Source organism: Rhinopithecus bieti, unplaced genomic scaffold (genome assembly GCF_001698545.2).
Source record: "Rhinopithecus bieti isolate Rb0 unplaced genomic scaffold, ASM169854v2 scaffold_15087, whole genome shotgun sequence".
In the NCBI taxonomy this organism is placed as follows: domain Eukaryota; kingdom Metazoa; phylum Chordata; class Mammalia; order Primates; family Cercopithecidae; genus Rhinopithecus; species Rhinopithecus bieti.
Genome location: NW_016808547.1, coordinates 3326554 through 3345580, shown reverse-complemented (window position 1 = coordinate 3345580; position 19027 = coordinate 3326554).

The window sequence follows — 19027 nt, the reverse complement described above, 5'->3', positions numbered from 1 at the left end:
GCGTGTGTGTGGATGGAATATCTAGAGAACCTTTGCTCCTTTGGCAACATATTCCAAAAGAAAAATGTAGTTTCCATGTCATTTAAAGAAATGAAGACTTAAGCACAAGGGGTCAGAAGTGACTTGGCAATGGAGGCTTTGCCCATGGGGGTTTACTACTCCAACTTTGGGCTCAGTTGGCCAGCTTTGCCCAGACATCCAACCATAGACAACGGCGATTTACGCTTTTGCTTTCTAGCCAATGGAAATAGCCATAGTATTCCATTTGATTAAAATTACTGCAGGCTCTTTGTAAAAAATTAAGACAATATAGAAAATAAGTAGATAATTTCTCCAATGATCTTTTTTTTCTATACAATCCTCTTTTCCTAAGTAAATATATTTACCAAAGTGTGTTTCTGGAATACAGCAACAATGCTATGCTATTTTATGATCTCAATCTCTTGCTGTCTCTTTACTTCACAGTATGTGGGGACATTTTAAATATTACTACACATTTAATTAATGGATTCTTTCTGATTGGGGATTTAGGTTGTTTTCAACTCACAGTTTTTGGAAATAATGCAATTGGTATCTTTTTATATACACTTCCCTCTCTTAGGCTGAATTTCTGAAAGTGACACTTCAGGGTTAAAATGATGTACATTTACAACATTGGTTTGTATTACTTGATTTCCAGAAAGCTTTTACTCCTTACATGGCTACCAGCAGTGGATGAAACAGTCCATTTCTTCATCCACTTGTCAATCCTGGATATTAATATTGTCAATCTCTTAAATATTTGCCCATATTGAAAGGGCAAAAAAATGATATTCCTTCTCGCATTAATTTTAATTTCTTTTTAAAATTGTGAGGTTAGACATTTTAACATGTTTACAGTCATTCGATTTCTTCTTTTTGAATTTTTGTTTTATATCTTTATTTTGGCAGACGTGTTTATATTTTTCTTGTAGATTTAACACAGTGTTTTATATATTAGGGATATTAACCACTGGCTATCATACATGCTGGAAATAGTGCTGTCTTTTTCTCATTATGGTAAAATACACATAATGTTTACATGTTAGTCATTTTTAGGCGTACAGTTCAGTGGTATTAAATACACTCACCATGTTGTGCAACCACCACCACCATCCATCTCCAGAACTCTTTATATCTTGTAAAACTGAAACACTCTGCCCATTAAGCAACAACTCCCCATTCCCCCTTCTCCCCAGTTCCTGGCAACCACTGTTTCACTTTACATCTCTATGAATTTAGCTACTCTAAGTACCACATAAGTGGAATTGTTAGGGAAGGAGAAGCCTAGGAGAGCCAGAGTAAAGCCATTTTAAGTTCAGCTCCATCTTAGAACTAGCAAGGCACACTCCTTGCCAGTTGCAACCCAGGGTCCAAAGATGTTTATAGTTGAGGAAAACCCACAAGGACGCACACCTACAACAGCAGAAGGCCCAGATGTCTTAATACCCATAACAACATGTGCTTTCAAGATAATAATAGTTAGGCTTCAGTGTACTCTCACACTAAAATGTCAAGGACAGTTTTCTTTAAATCAGTAGAATAATAAATTTTGTCATGCTGCCTGCTCACCCGCATGTAGGCACAACTTAGTTTAGTCTTTGCATAGATAAGACCCTATAAAATAAAATCTTAAAGACGGTGCATTTCTCTGCTTGCTTTCTGAGGACGCCCCACTCTATAATGCAATTGCTTTCAATAAACTATCTCTTTTCACTATACTCTGTGACCCACCTTGAATTCTTTCCCACCTCAGATCCAAGAATGCTCCCTTGGGGTCTGGAGTGAGATCCCTTTTTCTGGTAACTGAGTCATACAACAGTATTTGTCTTTTTGGGACTGGCTTATTTCACTTTGTTGTTGGTATTTTAATCTTGTATATCCATATCTATATGTTGTGTATGTTGTAACAAATTTTAAATTTGAATGTTGACAGATCTTTTTTTAATAGTTTCTGATTTTAGATTGCCCCCTTACCGTGCTAGCTCAAGATTGAAACATATTTGCTGTATTTTCTTTTGTAGTTTTATTTTTTGCATTTATCATTTAATTCATTTGGATTTATTTTTGAGAAAGGATTAAGGTTAGAGTCTGGCTTTATTATTAATTTCCTCAAATGGCTGGCAAGTTGTCTACCACCACTTGTTTGAATAATCCAAACTCTACTACTGATAAGAAGTAGCGTTTTTATCATACACCAAATTCTTGTCTATACTTGGGACTATTTCCAGATTTTACTTTTTGTCCCATTGATGTGTCCCTCTGTTCTTATGCCAGTGACAAATGATTTTATTTCTTATTGCTTTATTATTCATTTTGAAAGCTGCAAGTACAGATACATCTTCATCACTTTTCCTTTTTATACTGTTCCTGAATATTCTTTTGTATTTACTTTTCAAGATTAATTCATACTCAGTTTGTCTAGTTTCAAAAAAGTCTCATTGAGGTTTCAACTGGAATTACATTGAAAATATTTATTAGTTTAGGAAGAATGAATACTTTTATAAATGTTTTGTCTTCTTATTCAGGAAAAAAGGTATCATGCCAATTCTTTGTTTTTAAAAATCTTTTGGTGGAATTTTACACTTTTCTTTATACATGTCTTGCATATTTCTTGTCTAATTTATTTCTAGATATGTTTTGTAGTTACTGTTGGAAATATGATCTCTTTCCTAGTTTTCTAAAAATGGGGCAGTCTTAGTACACATGAAAATGATTGCTATTTATATATTTATTTTTAAGCTGTTATTGTCCTGAATCATTCTTGTTTCTAAAATTTTAATTCATCTCTTTGGATTTGCCAGTTAGACAACTGAAGTACGTTAATATATTTTCCAATATTTAGGCATGCTTGTATTTCTTAGATAAACCCCACTTAGCCATGGATAATTTTTACATGATCATTGATTTATTTAGTTTTCCTGTCTCTTTTGAGTCAATCTTGGTAATTTATAATTTCCAAGATAATTTATTTACATTTTCCAATTTATTAAATAACCCTACCAAATATTATCTTACAGTGTTTCTAATTTTCTTCACGTGTTACTTCCCCTTTTAAAGCGCTGATTTTGTGTTTTTATACTACTTGTTTTTTCTTACAAGAGTTTAAATTATATTATTAAGACTTCCAATTTATTTGTCAATTCTATTGTTCTAGCTCATTAATATGTACCTATATGTTTATTTATGAAATTATTCGTCCTGCTTTCTTTAGATTTGTTTTGTTGCCCCCCCAACTTCTTGAATGCTTAGTTTATTTTCATTATTTCTTGCTTAATAATAATAGTGTTTAAGACTACGCCTTTTCTTGTAATTGCAGATTTCTTCCAGATACACCAGGATTGCTATATAAATTTTTGATTACCACTATATTAAAATAGTATGAAACTAATGTATTCTTTAGGTGGATATTTATCAAAGTTTAACTGTCTGAGTACTTTCTGAATTTCCAAGTAGATTTTTTTGCTTGCTTTTACTTATTTCTAGCTATATTGCATTGTGTTCAGAAAATGGTCTGTGTTATTTCTACAGTTCACAAATCTATTGCTGTTTTTTTTTTTTTTTTTTTTTTGTTTTTTTTTGTCTGTATCTGGTTAATTTTGTGATTGTTCCATGGACTTTGGGAAAGGAAACACATACTCTTTTCACAGGACATAGAGTTGGACACATATCTAGGCACATATCAGTTTAATAAGTTATATTATTCAGGAACAAATCTCTGATATTGATCTCTGTTTAGAGTAGGTGCAGCTGTGCACAGAAGTTGCAGATGTTTGTACTGTCAAGAGCACCAGGGCTGGAGAAAGCTGATATTTTTCTCTTCTAACACTGTCCAGTGTCCCTGAGGCTCAAGGATTTGCTAATGTCTAGAACGCAGCAGCAGGCCAAGAAACCAACATAAAGGGCCCCTGAGTAGCCAAAAGGAACACCACTAGTGTCCATGTACTCCCAAGCTCCGATGTTACCAGAGTTAAGCCCCCTAGGTCGTAGCACATCACCTCTGCATTTATATTATACAATAATGCCTTTTAGTGAACGTGATGATGTGGCTTCCTAGCACATTGAGGACTGGGCACGAAAAACTCATAGATGAGTGAGCCAAACATGTGGTTGACAGTAAGTGAAGAGAAACATATGTAAGTCTTCAATGAGCCCAGAGGATAGAGTATCATGCACTAGTGCAATCAACAGTACAAGTTTGTGCTGGACAGCTCCCATTTGCCACCTCCAGACCTGCTCTCCACTCTTCTCCACCCTGCTGTGTCCCAGGAGGCTGTTATCAGTTCTGCTGTTATCAGTTCTGGGTCTTAACTGCATCAAGGGCTTCTGGTGTGGTTTGGACCAAGAGAATTGTTTTCCTGGAGGGAGAGAGGAGAATGAGGTTGGTGTTGCATCTCTGCTACCAGCCCTATCCCTAGGTTCCTGTAACTGCTCCCTGCCTTTACTGCTTCAGGACTAGGGATGGTATTTACTCTAGGGCAGTGCACCGGCTCCTGTGGTTTCCCTACTGCCAGCTCAAACCTTTGCAGATAGTCCCTTTATTACACCCACCTCTCAAATTACCCAATCTGAATGTTTCATCTGTTTCCTGCTGGACCCTAAATGATACACAGCTGGTAGGAAACTTAGGAATAATTCAGCCCAAGTTCCTCATCTTTTGATTGGGAAAAAGCCATGCTAAAGGTCACAAGTTTATGGCTAGAACTAGAATTCTGGACCCTGGGGTCTTAGTTTGCTATTCTTGCCTCTCCAGTATTCTGTCTTTCAATTCAATTTTGTTAAATACAGAGAGCTAGAACTGACTTATAAACACAGAAGAATATGAAAAATAAGTCAAAGATTTACCACCCCCTTCATTGGAATCAGGCCTCACTAATCTGATCTTTTGAATCATTTTAGGGGAGTGGGAGGGGAGGTAGGCATATGTGCTCAGTTTCTCATTTAGATTCAATATTCTTTTTTCTCTGATCTATATTTTCTACTTTTGTAATAAAAGTTACGATAGTAAAGAAATAAAACACTTTAAGAAATGTTTTCAGTCAAAAACTTCTGGTGCTTAAGAGAGTAGGCAAATCTTCAGCTATTTAGAGTGTTCATCTATCCACAGTGGTACAGTTCTGGAGAGTTTCTAGAGTGTTCTGGAGAAGAGATTTTTACTGCCTTACTAAATGAGGAATCGTTGGTCCAAAGTCCCATACAGATTCTTTGGAGTAGGTTTGTTGCAGAGTCCAAAATAGGAGAGGATTTTTAAAAAATGGAATTCAGAGAGTTTAAAAAATATATCATTAGGATTATTTCAATATTTCAAGTAGAAAAAAAAGGAAAAATCAATGAGGGGTTTCTTGTTGCAACTGAGGTGCCCAAAATGGAGAATCACTTTATGAATAACTTTTAATGTCTTAGCTTATTTTGTGTTGCTATAACAGAATACCTTTGGCTGGATAATTTGTAATGAGAAGAGGTTAGGTAGCTTATGATTCTGTTGCTGGAAGGTCCTAGAGCCTGTTACTGGCATCTGCTTGGTTCCGGCAAGGGCTTGCATGCTGCATCATAACATGGTGGAAGGTCAAGGGGGATCAAACACATGTGAAGGGAGAAAACACAAGAGTGTCCTCACATTAAAACAACTCATGCTCACAGGGATTAATCCAGTCCCATGAGAACTAAGCCATTCCTGTGAGAACTAAGACAATCTGTCATAACAAACTTTTAATCACTTTTTAAAGGCACCACCTCCCAACACCATTACATTGGCAGTTAATCTTTTTCTCTCTTTTTTTTTTGAAATGGAGTCTCGCTTGGTCACCCAGGTTGGAGTGCAGTGGTGCAATCTAGGCTCACTGCAACCTCTGCCTCCCAGGTTCAAGCGATTGTCATGCCTTAGCCTCCCGAGTAGCTGGGACCTCAGGTGTGCGCCATCGCACCTGGCTAATTTTTGTATTTTTAGTATAGATAGGGTTTCGCCATGTTGGCCAGGCTGGTCTCGAACTCCTGACCTCAAGTGATCCTCCTGCCTCGGCCTCCCAAAGTGCTGGGATTACAGGTATGAGCCACTGCATCTGGCTGGCGATGACATTTCATCATGAGTTTTGGTGGGGACACTCAAACCATAGCAATGTCTCACCTTTCGAGCTCTTATACTTTGCACAATTCCTTGAGACATATAGGGAAGAAGGAAGGCCCTTTTTTTCATAGCCTAAATACACTGTAAATGAACTCCCAGGTCTGTTTCTGGGTCTTAGCTGACACAGGTTAGACTTTACAAATGAATCCAAAAGTTTATGGCTTAAACCCAGTGGAAGTTTATTCCTCTGATTTATTAATAGTGCAGGGTATTTGGGTGAGTGTCTCTCCACATGGCAATTCAGGGATCCAGGCTTCTTTCATCTTGTGGTTCTGCTACTCCCTAGGGCCTTGTTCTAGTCAGTATATTACTTAGCTAGATTCTAATCGTGGGAGGGGAAAATAGTGGGGCAGAGGCACAGCCTCTTTCTTAAAGCTCCATCTCAGAAGTAGCATATCTCACTTCCGTTCACATTCCATTGGTGAAAACTAGTCATTTGGCCACTCATTAACTGCAAAGGAAGTTGGGAAATGTGGACTAGCCATGTGCCTGGGAGGAAGGGGATAACAGGTTTGGATGGAAACGAAATCTCAGAGAGATAAAAGAAACCGCCCAGAGTCACACAACTCATATGTGGCAGGGTTTAATTTATGGGATTCACATCCCACGCACTTTTCACGATGTCACACTGCCTCCCAAGAACCCAGATAACCAAGAGGGAGAAGACTGCGGCCTTCTGTCTGCAGAGTGTTTTATAGTTTTCAAAGTGCCTTCGAAGTCACCATTTCAGCTGCTTCTCATAGCTCTTAACTTCTCTTCCACTTCACCTTCCTGGTCTCTACCATCTCCAGCTCTCTGTAGCTGGGCACACAGATGCGCCACCTTCAGGTGTTGCTCTTCTCTAGTTCCTGAGTGATTCCCAAACATGTTAGGTTCTGACTCTAAGGAAATGGGTGTTGAGCCTGCTTCTCATTTAGCCTAATTTGGTCCCCTGCACGGTTCCTCAAGTGACTGCCTGCTTTACCCACTAACAGTTCTGATCCTGTGACAGGGCTTTTCCCCCAGTTTCTGAGCTTGTGTCCTCCTTGCAACCCCTGCCTAGGTGCCCCCATCTTGATCCCAGTTCCAAGTTCCTCTCCTCGAAGAATGCCTAGGGCTTTGATACCTTTGGAGGCTCACAGTACAGCCTTGAACTGTACTCTGTACCCTTGAGGATAACAAGCTCCTTCTCCTAGGACTGGAACCAGGGAATATCTTTCTTTCCAGATTCCTTGTCTCTGGCTGGACCCCATGATGGGGACTCCATCACCTCCTGGGGAACTCTGGTGCTGAGAATGTGGAGATCTCTGTGACCTATGTTATCCTTCTGCAGGTCACCTGGCCTGATTCTAGCCTGTTTGCCTTTAATCTGCTGTGAGTTAGTGCCTGTTGAGCTCTGAGATGCAATAGCCTTTTGAGATAGGCATGAACAATACAATGAGATTGTTGTCATCTCTCCTATTTTTATTGGTGAGGAAAAGATGGCTCAAAATGTTAAGTGATTTTCCCAGTGACACAACCAAGACTTGAAACTGAGTCTCTTAATCCTGGAATCATTCACAGTAGCACAGGGAGTTATATTTGAAAGGGACTATAGAAATCACTTAGTCTAACCACTCTACATGCCCTTCATTCATCCCAACCTGTAGGAAGAAAGAAAACCTGAGCTTGCCAGGTTAGCTAGAGGCACAGCACAACTGGAAGGCCAATTTATTTAGCCCTTTTCTGTGATGTTTTGCCGCTTCAAAAACTGTTTTGGGTCCTGCCCTTGTCTCATTGCAGAATTTTCCTCTGAAAAGCTCGTGATACCTAAGATGTCAGAGGAATCCAGGGCAGTGTGTGCCAAAGACATTGCCTTATTTCTAGGGTGAGGAACAGGCAGCTTCTTATCCAAAGGGACCGAGTGCTTAAATCCAGTCTTTGTGCTGAGGAGGAGTGTGTACACATGGGAGATAAGGAAGCATGTTCCAAATCATCTTGTGTATGTGAAGGCAAGGGAGGTATGGATTTTGAGGTCCTTAGGTGGGCAGTTCAGCAAGCAGGAACTGAGTCTGCAAAATTGATTACATCAAACATCAGATCAACTTTAATTTGCAAGTTGCTGAGAAATGCACTTAGTCCTGACTGGGGTCAAAAGACCTTGGTTCGGCGAACCACAAGACTGCTGATTTTCTAGATGGCCTTGGGCAAGTTGCTTCACTTCTCTGGGTCTCAGTAAAATGCCTCCTTCATCTACTGCCAGATGGTTACCAAGTCTCAGATACACAATCTCTGGAGTTCTCTATTTCTCCTTTTTTCTCCATCCCTACTGCCAGATTCTCAATCCCAAACAGACTCTTCACTGGCCTCCCTCCCTGCAGTCTGCTCTCTAGATCCGAGAATAAGAAGCCCCTGCTTAAAGCCCCTGATTTGCTCTCCGTTACTGTTAGAGTAAAATGTAAGCGCACCAGCATGCCATTCAAGGCTCCCCTTTTTCTGACCTGCATCCTCTGCTGACGTCATGATGAATTGCATGAGGTTCCCTAGTCCTCCCAGGCTGCTTCATGCCTCTGGTGTTCGCACATGCTGTTCCTTCATCTCTTGGCCTGCAATACTCTTCCCTCTTAGCAGTCAATGTAAAGTCTTCCACCTGCAGGTCGCTTAATCTCTCTTTGATTCTCATCTGTACTATTACCACCTCTACTTTCTTATGACAAAGCCTCATTGTAAGGGTTGCCACCTAAGCTGATGCTCCTCCGCTGCAAGCTCTAAAGCCACAAGAGCAGGTTCCTTTCAGTTTTGATGCTCTGGAAAAGAACTGGGCTCTGCGTTGGGAAAGCCAAGGGGTCACATGGAATGGGCCATGGATTAGACAGGGAGTTGGCAGGAATCAGATGACACACTCTGAGTAACAGAGGACAGTTATTAGCAGAATTATTTGAAACGGAGTGTCAGGGTTTATGAAAACCACAACGGATGGTGCAGTAGCCCAGGGCCAGTAACAATGGGGAGCTGTCACTAAACCAGACTTGAAGGGGTAGTCGCTAGTCCCAAAGGGAGAGCCATGTAGGGAGGATCATGCAACAGGAGCCATGACCTTCATTAAGGGATAGAGACAACCCATGGTGACCTGGAAGGAATCGACATTCCAACTTTTCCCTGCCCCGGATCTCCTATGGATGCTTTCCATTGAACAAACCTAATCAGAAGGCAGAGGGCCAAAGAGCCTGTCAATGAAGTCCATAAAGATAAGCTTCTTAGGACATGGATCAAGGTGAATCAGGAGAGGTGGATCTGAAAGAGATCCAGCATCATCCATAAGCAGACCCATTGGAAACAAGTCTTGCTGGTTAGATCCCTACTGCACGGGGAGTTCAGGCTCTGTGTGGGTTTGGTTTTGGAGCCCAGGGGAAGCCATGCACCCAGTGGAATGGAGTTTGAGGTGCACAGTGGTGATGCCCCTCTGGCCAGAGCTCAGGGATAAAACTGCCGAGTGTAGGCATCCTGATTTGCAGAGGGGCTCAAAAGGGTGCTGAGATTCTGGACTCTCTGATGCTGCTTGTGTTCACTCTGTGGATCATCACCTCTTGTGGCCTTGCCTTGGGGCTGCTGTGGTAGGCAGGAAGACAGGTGGGTACTTGCCAGCTAGCTGATGGGGAGGCATCACCAGACGCTTGCATCCTCTTTGTAGATAGGGACAGCAGGACTCACCACCTCATCTTCTCTGCCTTGAACCTCACACCCTGGAATGGACACCTCCAGGGCAGGCTAAATACAGTGTTGCCCACAGGGCTACAAAAATTTCAGGTGCTAGAATTCTAGAATGGGGACTGCATCTCATAGAAGAGTAAGAGCCAATGAAGTGGACATGTCTTTTTTTTTTGCTGCTCAGCATTCATTCCCTCTTCTGGTAACAGTACCCTGGTTTCTTCTGGGGCTCCTCTTTCCCACTTCTCAGCCATATGGCTCAGATGAAAAGTGACTCTACCTGCAGCTCCAGGCCTGACCAATCTTCATGACACCCCCTGACTTCGGTGAATGGCTTAGGGATGGTCATGTGACCCAAGCCAGGCCAATCAGAGCCAAATAAATTAAATTTTAGGGCCGGGCGCGGTGGCTCAAGCCTGTAATCCGAGCACTTTGGGAGGCCGAGACGGGAGGATCACGAGGTCAGGAGATCAAGACCATCCTGGCTAACACGGTGAAACCCCGTCTCTACTAACAATACAAAAAAAAATCTAGCCGGGCGAGGTGGCGGGCGCCTGTAGTCCCAGCTACTCGGGAGGCTGAGGCAGGAGAATGGCGGGAACCCGGGAGGCGGAGCTTGCAGTGAGCTGAGATCCGGCCACTGCACTCCAGCCTGGGTGACAGAGCGAGACTCTGTCTCAAAAAACAACAAAACAAAAACAAAACAAAACAAAACAAAATAAATTTTAGGGGCATTCTGAAGCTCTCAGGGAATATGCATTTTCTTTTTTGCTGGGGATGCTGAAAAGATAATGATATGAGCCTAGAGCTGTTGGCAGCCAGTCTTGCCAGTATCAGTGAGACTGAAGCCAGCATGAGAAAAGCAGAGATAATGAATGAAGGAGACTGGTTCTTGATGATTTTGTTTAACTGAATCCAGCTGTGCCTGAATCTACTTTTCAGTTAAATTAGTCAGTGCATTCCCCTTTTCTGCCTAAGCCAGTTGGGTTTTCTATCACTTGCATCCTACAGAATCCTTGCTAGTACAGCTAAAAGGGAAATGAACTGAATGACTTTGCCTTCTGAATTTGCTGTGTGTGTTCAAACTGGAGCCACCAAGCACTGAGGTTGTAAACTCCTTTAGAGGGCCCTCTCCCTGAGAACAACCCCACTTGACAGGTAAAGAAATGGAGGCTCAGGAAGGGGGAAATGTCCCACTGGAGTGGCCCACGTGCCACTCTGTGGCAGATCATGTCCAAACACGGCAGCTTCAGGATATCTACAGAGCATCTGTGCCAGATGTTGATGGCTGTCCTGCTGAAGTCCTTCTCCACCTCTGGTGGGTGTGGCATCTCGTGGGGAAAAATGCTGTTGGTCCCTGGGGAAGGATTTCAGAGTTTCAAAGTGGTGCTTTGTTCTGCTGTTTGATGACAGAGATGACAGAGGTATGTGAGGGGTCATGGTGTATAGAAACCTGTGTGTGGAACCCAGAGTTGTGTCAAACAAAGTCTAAGCTTTGGCCATCTCTGTATTTTTTCTGGGTCACTTGTTGCTATCTGCTATCTGTCAGGGAGGAAGTTTGAATCTGCCAGGGAATTTTTATTAACAGAGGTGGGCTGATGCCTGGGGATCTCCTGATCCTTAGCTAGTTATGCCATCAGTCATAGGTTGGTGTAGGAAATGAGAGGCTTTTGCTTTCAATCCTGTTGAGGTTTCCTGGTAAGAATTTTGGAGCATGGGCTTTTCAGTGAAAGCATGGACTTTCTCTTTCAGAGGCCTGATTTCTAGCATTTCTGAGTGCTGAGTGAGGAAAGGGTGGCCAGATGGGAGTGTTGCGTTTCCTTTAGGGACCAACACTTTCTTCCAAGCATTATGGAACCCTGTGATTCAAGTTGTACGTATTTTGTTAAAATGGAATGTAATGCTCTTTCCACCATTATGATCCTTCTTTCAGCCACAGGGTCTACCCTTCTGTCTTCCTTCCACCCACCCCCAGGGGCACCTAAGTGGGTCAGAGGATTCCAATGTTTCAAAATAGATCTCTCTAGGTTTTCTTTTATTGGTCATTTTACATCAGGTTGCCAAGTGATAATGGCAAATCTGCATTCAAATGAGTGCAGCAGCCACTCGGGCCATAAACTTACATGTGCAAGTCATGTATTTTTCTATAATTGAGATTCGTTTCTATTTTGTGCCTGATTCTGATAGGAGGCAGACAGTAAATCCAGTCGGTTCACATTTTCCATTTAGTCAGGGATTCACTTCCCTTTTCTTTGGTGTTCTGTCTAAATTCGGGGTGGCAGTAGACTGTAGAAGAGCAAACACCCAGGAGTGGTGAGCTTTTGGAGTGTGTGTGTGATCACTGACAGGGCCACTGGAGCATCTACGGAGATGCTCTTTATTCCATTTGGACCTTGGTCACACACAATACACAAGGTCACTGCTATGCTTCATCCCTGACTTGCAGAATTTTCTAGGTACCACCCTTTCTCAGCTGTTTCAATAGCACCTTGGGGCAAGGAACGTTTGGTTCCCCCATCCTGTTCACTGAGGAGTGGAGACTCTGAAGCTAACTTGGGCCATTGCCCAGACACCCTAAGAAGTCAGCTTTGCTCTACTGCCCTAGCACCAAGCTGGGTGTGAGTGAAACTGGGAGATGATGCACAGGGCTTTTCTGCTGTGTGATCCCTACATAGAGAGAGGGTTTCTGCTGTTCCATTTCCATAGGGTTGAATCCAGGAGTGGTGGTACAGGGCCCCTTCTTGGGGACCCACTCTATCTTTCAATTCTCCTCATTGCCATCTGACTTCTTTCCATCTTCCAGTGCAGGGATTATATAATAGGAAAAAAAATCAAAAAATATATAGTCACTTGAATAATAGTGGCAACAGTACTTGTTCTTGCCTTATTCTTATCTTAGGGAGAAAGCATTTAAGCTTTCACCTTTAAGTACGTTAGCTTCAGGTTTTTAAAAATAGATGTTCTTTATCAAACTGAGGAAGTTATTCTCTATTTGAGGTTTTCCAAGAGGTTTTATCGTGAAGTGATAAAGTGTTGAATTTTGTCAAATGCTTTTTCTGCATCAGTTGATATTAAGATGTGATTTTTTCTTAGCTTTTTAATATGGTAGATTGTTAATATGGTTGATTGAATTTTAAATATTGAACCAACCTTGTATTGCTGGAAGAAACTCCATTTGGTCCTCATGTGTAAAATATCCTGGACCCTTTTATATATTGCTGAATTCTATTTGCTAAGATTTTATTAAGGAATTTTTGTATCTGTATTCATGTAGGATATGGTCTGTAGTTTTCACATTTTGAAGTGTGTTTATCTGATTTTGCTATCAGGGTAATACTGATTTCATAAAATGAATTGGGATGTGTTCTTTATTCCATTAATATTTTCTGAGACAGATTATGTACAAGTAGTGTTAATTCTTCTTTAAACAATTCAATATAGTGCTGGAAGTCCTAGATAGCTCAATAAGGCAAGAAAAGGAAATAAAAAGCATACCAATAAGAAGGGAAAGAATGAAACTATCTATTTTCGGATGACATGATAGTCTATATAGAAAATTCCAAAGAATCAACAAAGCAAAAAGGTCCTAGAACTATAAGTGAGTTCAGCAAGATTGTGAGATATAGGAGCAACTCATGAAAATAAATTGTATTTCTATATAATAGCAATAATCACACAGAAACCAAAACTAAAAATGCAATGCCATTCATCATTGCTAAAAAAGAAATTCTTAGGTATAATTGTAACAAAATATGTATAGGACTTGTATACTTAAAACTGCAGAAGCTGATGAAAGAAATAAAAAATATCTAAATAAATAGAGATATATGATATTCATGGATTGGAAGTCTCAACATAGCTAAGATGCCAATTCTCCCCAAATTGATATGCCAACTTCATGCAACTCCTATCAAAGTTCAAGCAACATTTTTTTTGTAGTATAGGCAGGATAATTCTAAAATTTATATAGAAATATGAAGAAACTAAAATAACTAAAACAATAATCAAGAAGTAGAAGAAAGTGGGAAGAATTAGTTTATCTGATTTCAAGATATTATATAACTGTGTGGTATTGGCAGAGGGGTAGCCACATAGATCAATGGAACTGACGAAAAGATCCAGAAATAGACCCAAACAATTATGACCAACTGATTTTTGACAAAGGTGCAAAAGCAATTCAATGGAAGAAGGATAATTCTTCAAGAAAGGTGCTGGAATAATCAGATATCCATAGGCAAAACTGTGGGCCTCAACTTAAGCCTTACACTGTATACAAAAAAAAAAAAAAAAAATTAACTCAGAATGGATCATAAATGTAAATATAACACATAAACTATAAAACTTTTAGAAGAAAATATAGAAAAAATCATCAGGACATAGGAGTTGGTGAGATTAATTTGATATAACAACGAAGATGATTTATTAAAGAAAAATATCATAAATTTGACCAAATCAAAATTAGAAATGAGATCCAGCCATCCCATTTCTGGGTGTTTACCCAAAAGATTTAAACCTGGTTAGTCAAAGAGATGTCTGCATTCCCATGTTCATTGTAGCACTATTTACAATAGCCAAGCTCCAGGATCAACCTACATGTCAATCAACCAGATGAATGGATAAGGAAAATGTGGTATATACACACAATGAAATACTATTCAGCCTTAAAAAAGAAGACAATTCTGTCATTAGCAAGCATATGGATGAAACTGGAGAACATCATGATAAGTGAGATAAGCCAGGCATAGAAAGACAAATACTGCACATTCTCATCTGTATGTGGAACCTAAGACAATTAAACTCACAGAAGCAGAGAGTGGAATGGTGGTTACAGAGGCCAGGGGTTGTGGGGAGTGGAGAGATACCGGTCAAAGAGTACAACATCTTAGATGGAAGGAGTAAGGTTTTTTTTTTTTTTTAAATATCTATTGCATTGCATAGCATAGCATGGTGCATATAGTTAATAATAGAGTTTTGAACATTTCAAAATTGCTAAGAGAGTAAATTTCGAATGTTCTCACCATAAAAAATGATAAGTATTTTGGGTGATGGATATGTTAATTAGCTTGATTTAATTATTCCCTAGTGTATTCATAAATCATAACATCAATTTGTACCCCATAAATATGTACAATTATAAATTGTCAGTTTACAAGAAAATAAAATAAAGTAACCAAAAAGATTTAAAATGACCCTGCCAAGAGGATAAAAAGGGGGTAAGCTACAAACTGGGAGAAAATATTTGCAAACCACAAATATTTGACAAAAGATTCATATGTAGAATATATTTAAAAACTCTCAAAACTCAACAGCAAAACAACAAACAATACAATTAGAAAATGAGCAAAAAACCACGAGGAGACAATTTACTGAAGAGGACACATGGATGGCAAATATGTACATGAAAAGATGTTCAGAGTCACGAGGTGTTAAGGAAATGCAAATTAAGACCATGATAGCTATCACTTCACACCTACTAGAAGAGCTAAAATAAAAAACAGTCACAACACCAAATGCTGGTGAGGATATGGAGAACCTGGGTCTCTCATGCATTGCTAGTGAAATGTAAAAAGGGATGACCAACCTGGAAAAGAGATTGGCAGTTTCTTACAAAACTAAACATGAACTTGCCATACAATCCAGAAATCCCACTCCTGGACATTTATCCCAGAAAAATAAAAATGTACGTCCACACAAAAACCTGTACAGAAATGCTTACAGCAGCTTTATTGCAGCAGCCAATAAGCAGAAACAACCAGGATGTCCTTCAATAGGTGAGTGGCTAAACTAACTGTGATACAGCCATACTATGGAATCATAATTGGCAATCAATAGGAATGGACTACTGAGACACATGGCACCCTGCATAGACTTCACGGGTACTATGCTGAGTGAAAGAAGCCAGTCTTAAAAGCCAATCTTGTAGATACGATTCCATTTACATAACACTCTAAACATTACAGAATTTAGAGATGAAAAACAGATTAGTGATTGTCAGGGTTTAGAAACTGGGGGAACAGCAGGATAGAAATCTTTGTAGTGATGAAACAGTTGATTGCAGAGGGGATCACACGAATGTACACACATGCCAGGAGGGTATAGAATTGTACACACACATTGTACCAATGCCAGTTTCCTGGTTTTTTTTGTTCGTTTGTTTGTTTGTTTTTTGTTTTTGAGATGGAATCTTGCTCTGTCACCCAGGCTGGAGTACAGTGGCGTGATCTCGGCTCACTGCAACCTCCGCCTTCCGGGTTCAAGTGGTTCTCCTGCCTCAGCCTCCCGAGTAGCTGGGATTACAGGTGCCCTCCACCACACTGTAATTTTTTTATTTTTATTTTTTATTTTTAGTAGAGACGAGGTTTCACCGTGTTGGCCAGGCTGCTTTCGAGCTCTTGACGTCATGATCTGCCTGCCTCGACCTCCTGTGCTGGGATTACAGGCGTGAGCCACCGCGCCCGCCCGGCCAGTTTCCTGGTTTTGTTATTGTACTGTAGTCATGTAAATGAGACCCTTGGGGGAAGTTGGATGGAGGATATACTGACCCCTTTATACTCTTATTGCAACTTCCTGTGAATCTATAATTATTTTAAAATAAAAAGTTAAAATATACATGTGTATTGCAAAAAACTATTCTGATCTATCATAAATGTTTTGTAATCTACTGTTTGTGCCTTTAGGGCCTTGGCTTTAAAAGATGATTAAAAATGTTAGTTTATAAATTTAAAAAAGTTGTTTTATTTTATTTATTTGTTTAGTTTGAAACTTTTATTTTAATTTTCATGGGTACATAGTAGCTATGTATATTTAATGGGGTACATGAGATATTGCGATACAGGTATGAAAAAATTTCATTATTTTTAAATGATAGTTTTCAAAGCTATTATTTATATTTAGTGATATAATAAATGTACATAGTTTAAAAAGTTAGTATCCCACCCCTTCCTATGTCCTGAAATCCATTCACTAGAGGCAACTACCCTCAATTCCTCTGAATTTTCTTCCCTGTATTTATTTATATGGATATAAATAAACGATATATTTATATGGATATCGTTTTATTCAACAACAATTGATGTTATTGGTTTATATTTTGTCATGGTAGATATGAACTTAACTCTCCCACAACTTTCCCATTGCTAACCCCTATCTACCATAATTTTCTCACATTTTGGTCGTTTTATTAGCTGGCGTATACAGTATTATATGTGTTCAAATATTGCTTCGTGATAAATGAAGAGTCCACTCTTACAATGTCTCTACGCTGTTTAACTCTTTGTCCTGGAGTTCATAGCTGCCTTGCCTTTCATTTTTCTGCTTTTCTCTGCACCTGTGGCTACACGTTTTCCCATATGCTCCCTTCCTGGTTACTCTTTAGGCCAACTGTATACATTTTCCTGAGATTCCCCTTCATGGCTGTCCTGTGTTGGAACCCTGGCTTCCTGGAAGCTGTGTCTTTCTCTTTCTTGTTTTACATTTGCTACCTAAAGAAAGGGTGTGTGGGAGACAGAATATTTGAATCTTTGGATGTCTGAGAGTCTCTTGGATCTGTTATCCCTCTTGATTGATACTTTGGCTGGGAATAGGCTTTTAGGTTGAAAATCATTTTCTCTCAAAAATTTGAAGGTACTGCTCCCTGTTTTCTAGCAACTGGTTGCTGAGAACTCAGAAGCCATTCTGGTTCTTCTTCCTTCTTGTATGTCATCTGTTTTTACTCTCTGGAAGCTTGTGGGGTCTTTTGTTGCTGGTATTTTGAAATTTCACAGGGATGTACAGTATCCAGGCTTTTGAAATTAGAAAAACCTTTCTCAAACTAATGTCTCTGTCGTGAGTTCCAACAGTTGATTTTGTAACTCAAAAGCTAAGCATTAGCTCTTTTATTTCCTGCTTTTTTCCATGCACACTCATTCCCTGAGGTCATTAATGCCATTGGCTGACTGGGTGAAAAGCTGGTGAGTAGTTGGAGGTACCAAGGGACAAAGGAAGATGTGATCCTGGGTCCCAGGAATCCATTACACACTAGTATGAGTTGCCAGGAAGAGGCCCATGGGTGAGAGTAGGGAAAGAGATCCTAATGAAAATTAAAATCCAGAGAAACCACACCAAGGGATTATCCCACCCTAGGGAGTAATCAAGCATCCCCCAAAGCTGTGTGCATTCTTGCTTCAGTGCCTTTGCTTGAGCTGTGCCCTAGCTGGAATTATAATTAGCTGCCAGCAACAGAGAATTCATTCCAGTGGTCTAAATACATGCGGGTTCATGCTCTCATGTAAAGAAGTCTAGAAGTAGGTGGTCCTGGGTGGTTTGGTGGCTCCATGGTCATGAGGGACCCAACCTCTTTCTACCTTTTTGCTCTAACTTCATTAGCATGTTGTTTTCATCTTCAAGGTCACAAGATGGCTGCTGGCATTCTAGTCATCACACTCAGGTTCCAGGCAAGAAGAAAAATAGGAAGAGGCAAAGGGGCATTCTCTGGCTGGCTGATTTCTCTTAAGGAGCCTTTCTGGACGTTTATCCAACAACTTCTACTTGTATCTTATTGGCCATTGTGCAAGGGAGGCTGGAAATATATTCTTTTAGCTGGAGATATTGCTGGCCAAAGTGGGTTTCTGTTAACAAGGGAGAAAGGGAGAATGAATACTGGTAAGGGACTAGCAGTCTCTGTGACCATGTTCTGGACTCTTAACTACTCTAGCTGCTGAGACCTTGTTCCTTCCAAAAAGCACAGGTGAGGTGGCACTTCGGTTTTCCTGATGCCCCGGGCAGAACCACAACTGCCAATGCCCTCATGCCCTTGGAGACCCCCTCTCTGTGTTTATGTCATTTTTATTTCTGCCTGAAAAGTGTTCATCTCCTCACCTTAGCACATCCCCCGCCTTCCCATATGTTCAAATTCAGCCTTAGAGACCTAGCCAATGGAAGCTTCCTCCAGAATTCCTTGATTTCAACTGCCCAGCCAAAAGTTCCTCCTTTTACTCCTCTGAGTTCCATAGTAGGATGGGGGATTAGAGTGACTAACTGTTCCTGTTTGCTCAAGATGAAGAGGTTCAAGGGACAAAGGACTTTTGTACTGAAACCCATTCTGGACAAATCATCCTGGTTTGCTTGGGACTGAGGGGTTTTCCAGGATACAGGACTTTCAGTGCCCAAACTGGGAAGGTTCTGGGCAAGCCAGGATGAGTAGGTAACTTCACAGGGGTCAGAACACTGAGCGTGGCAGTC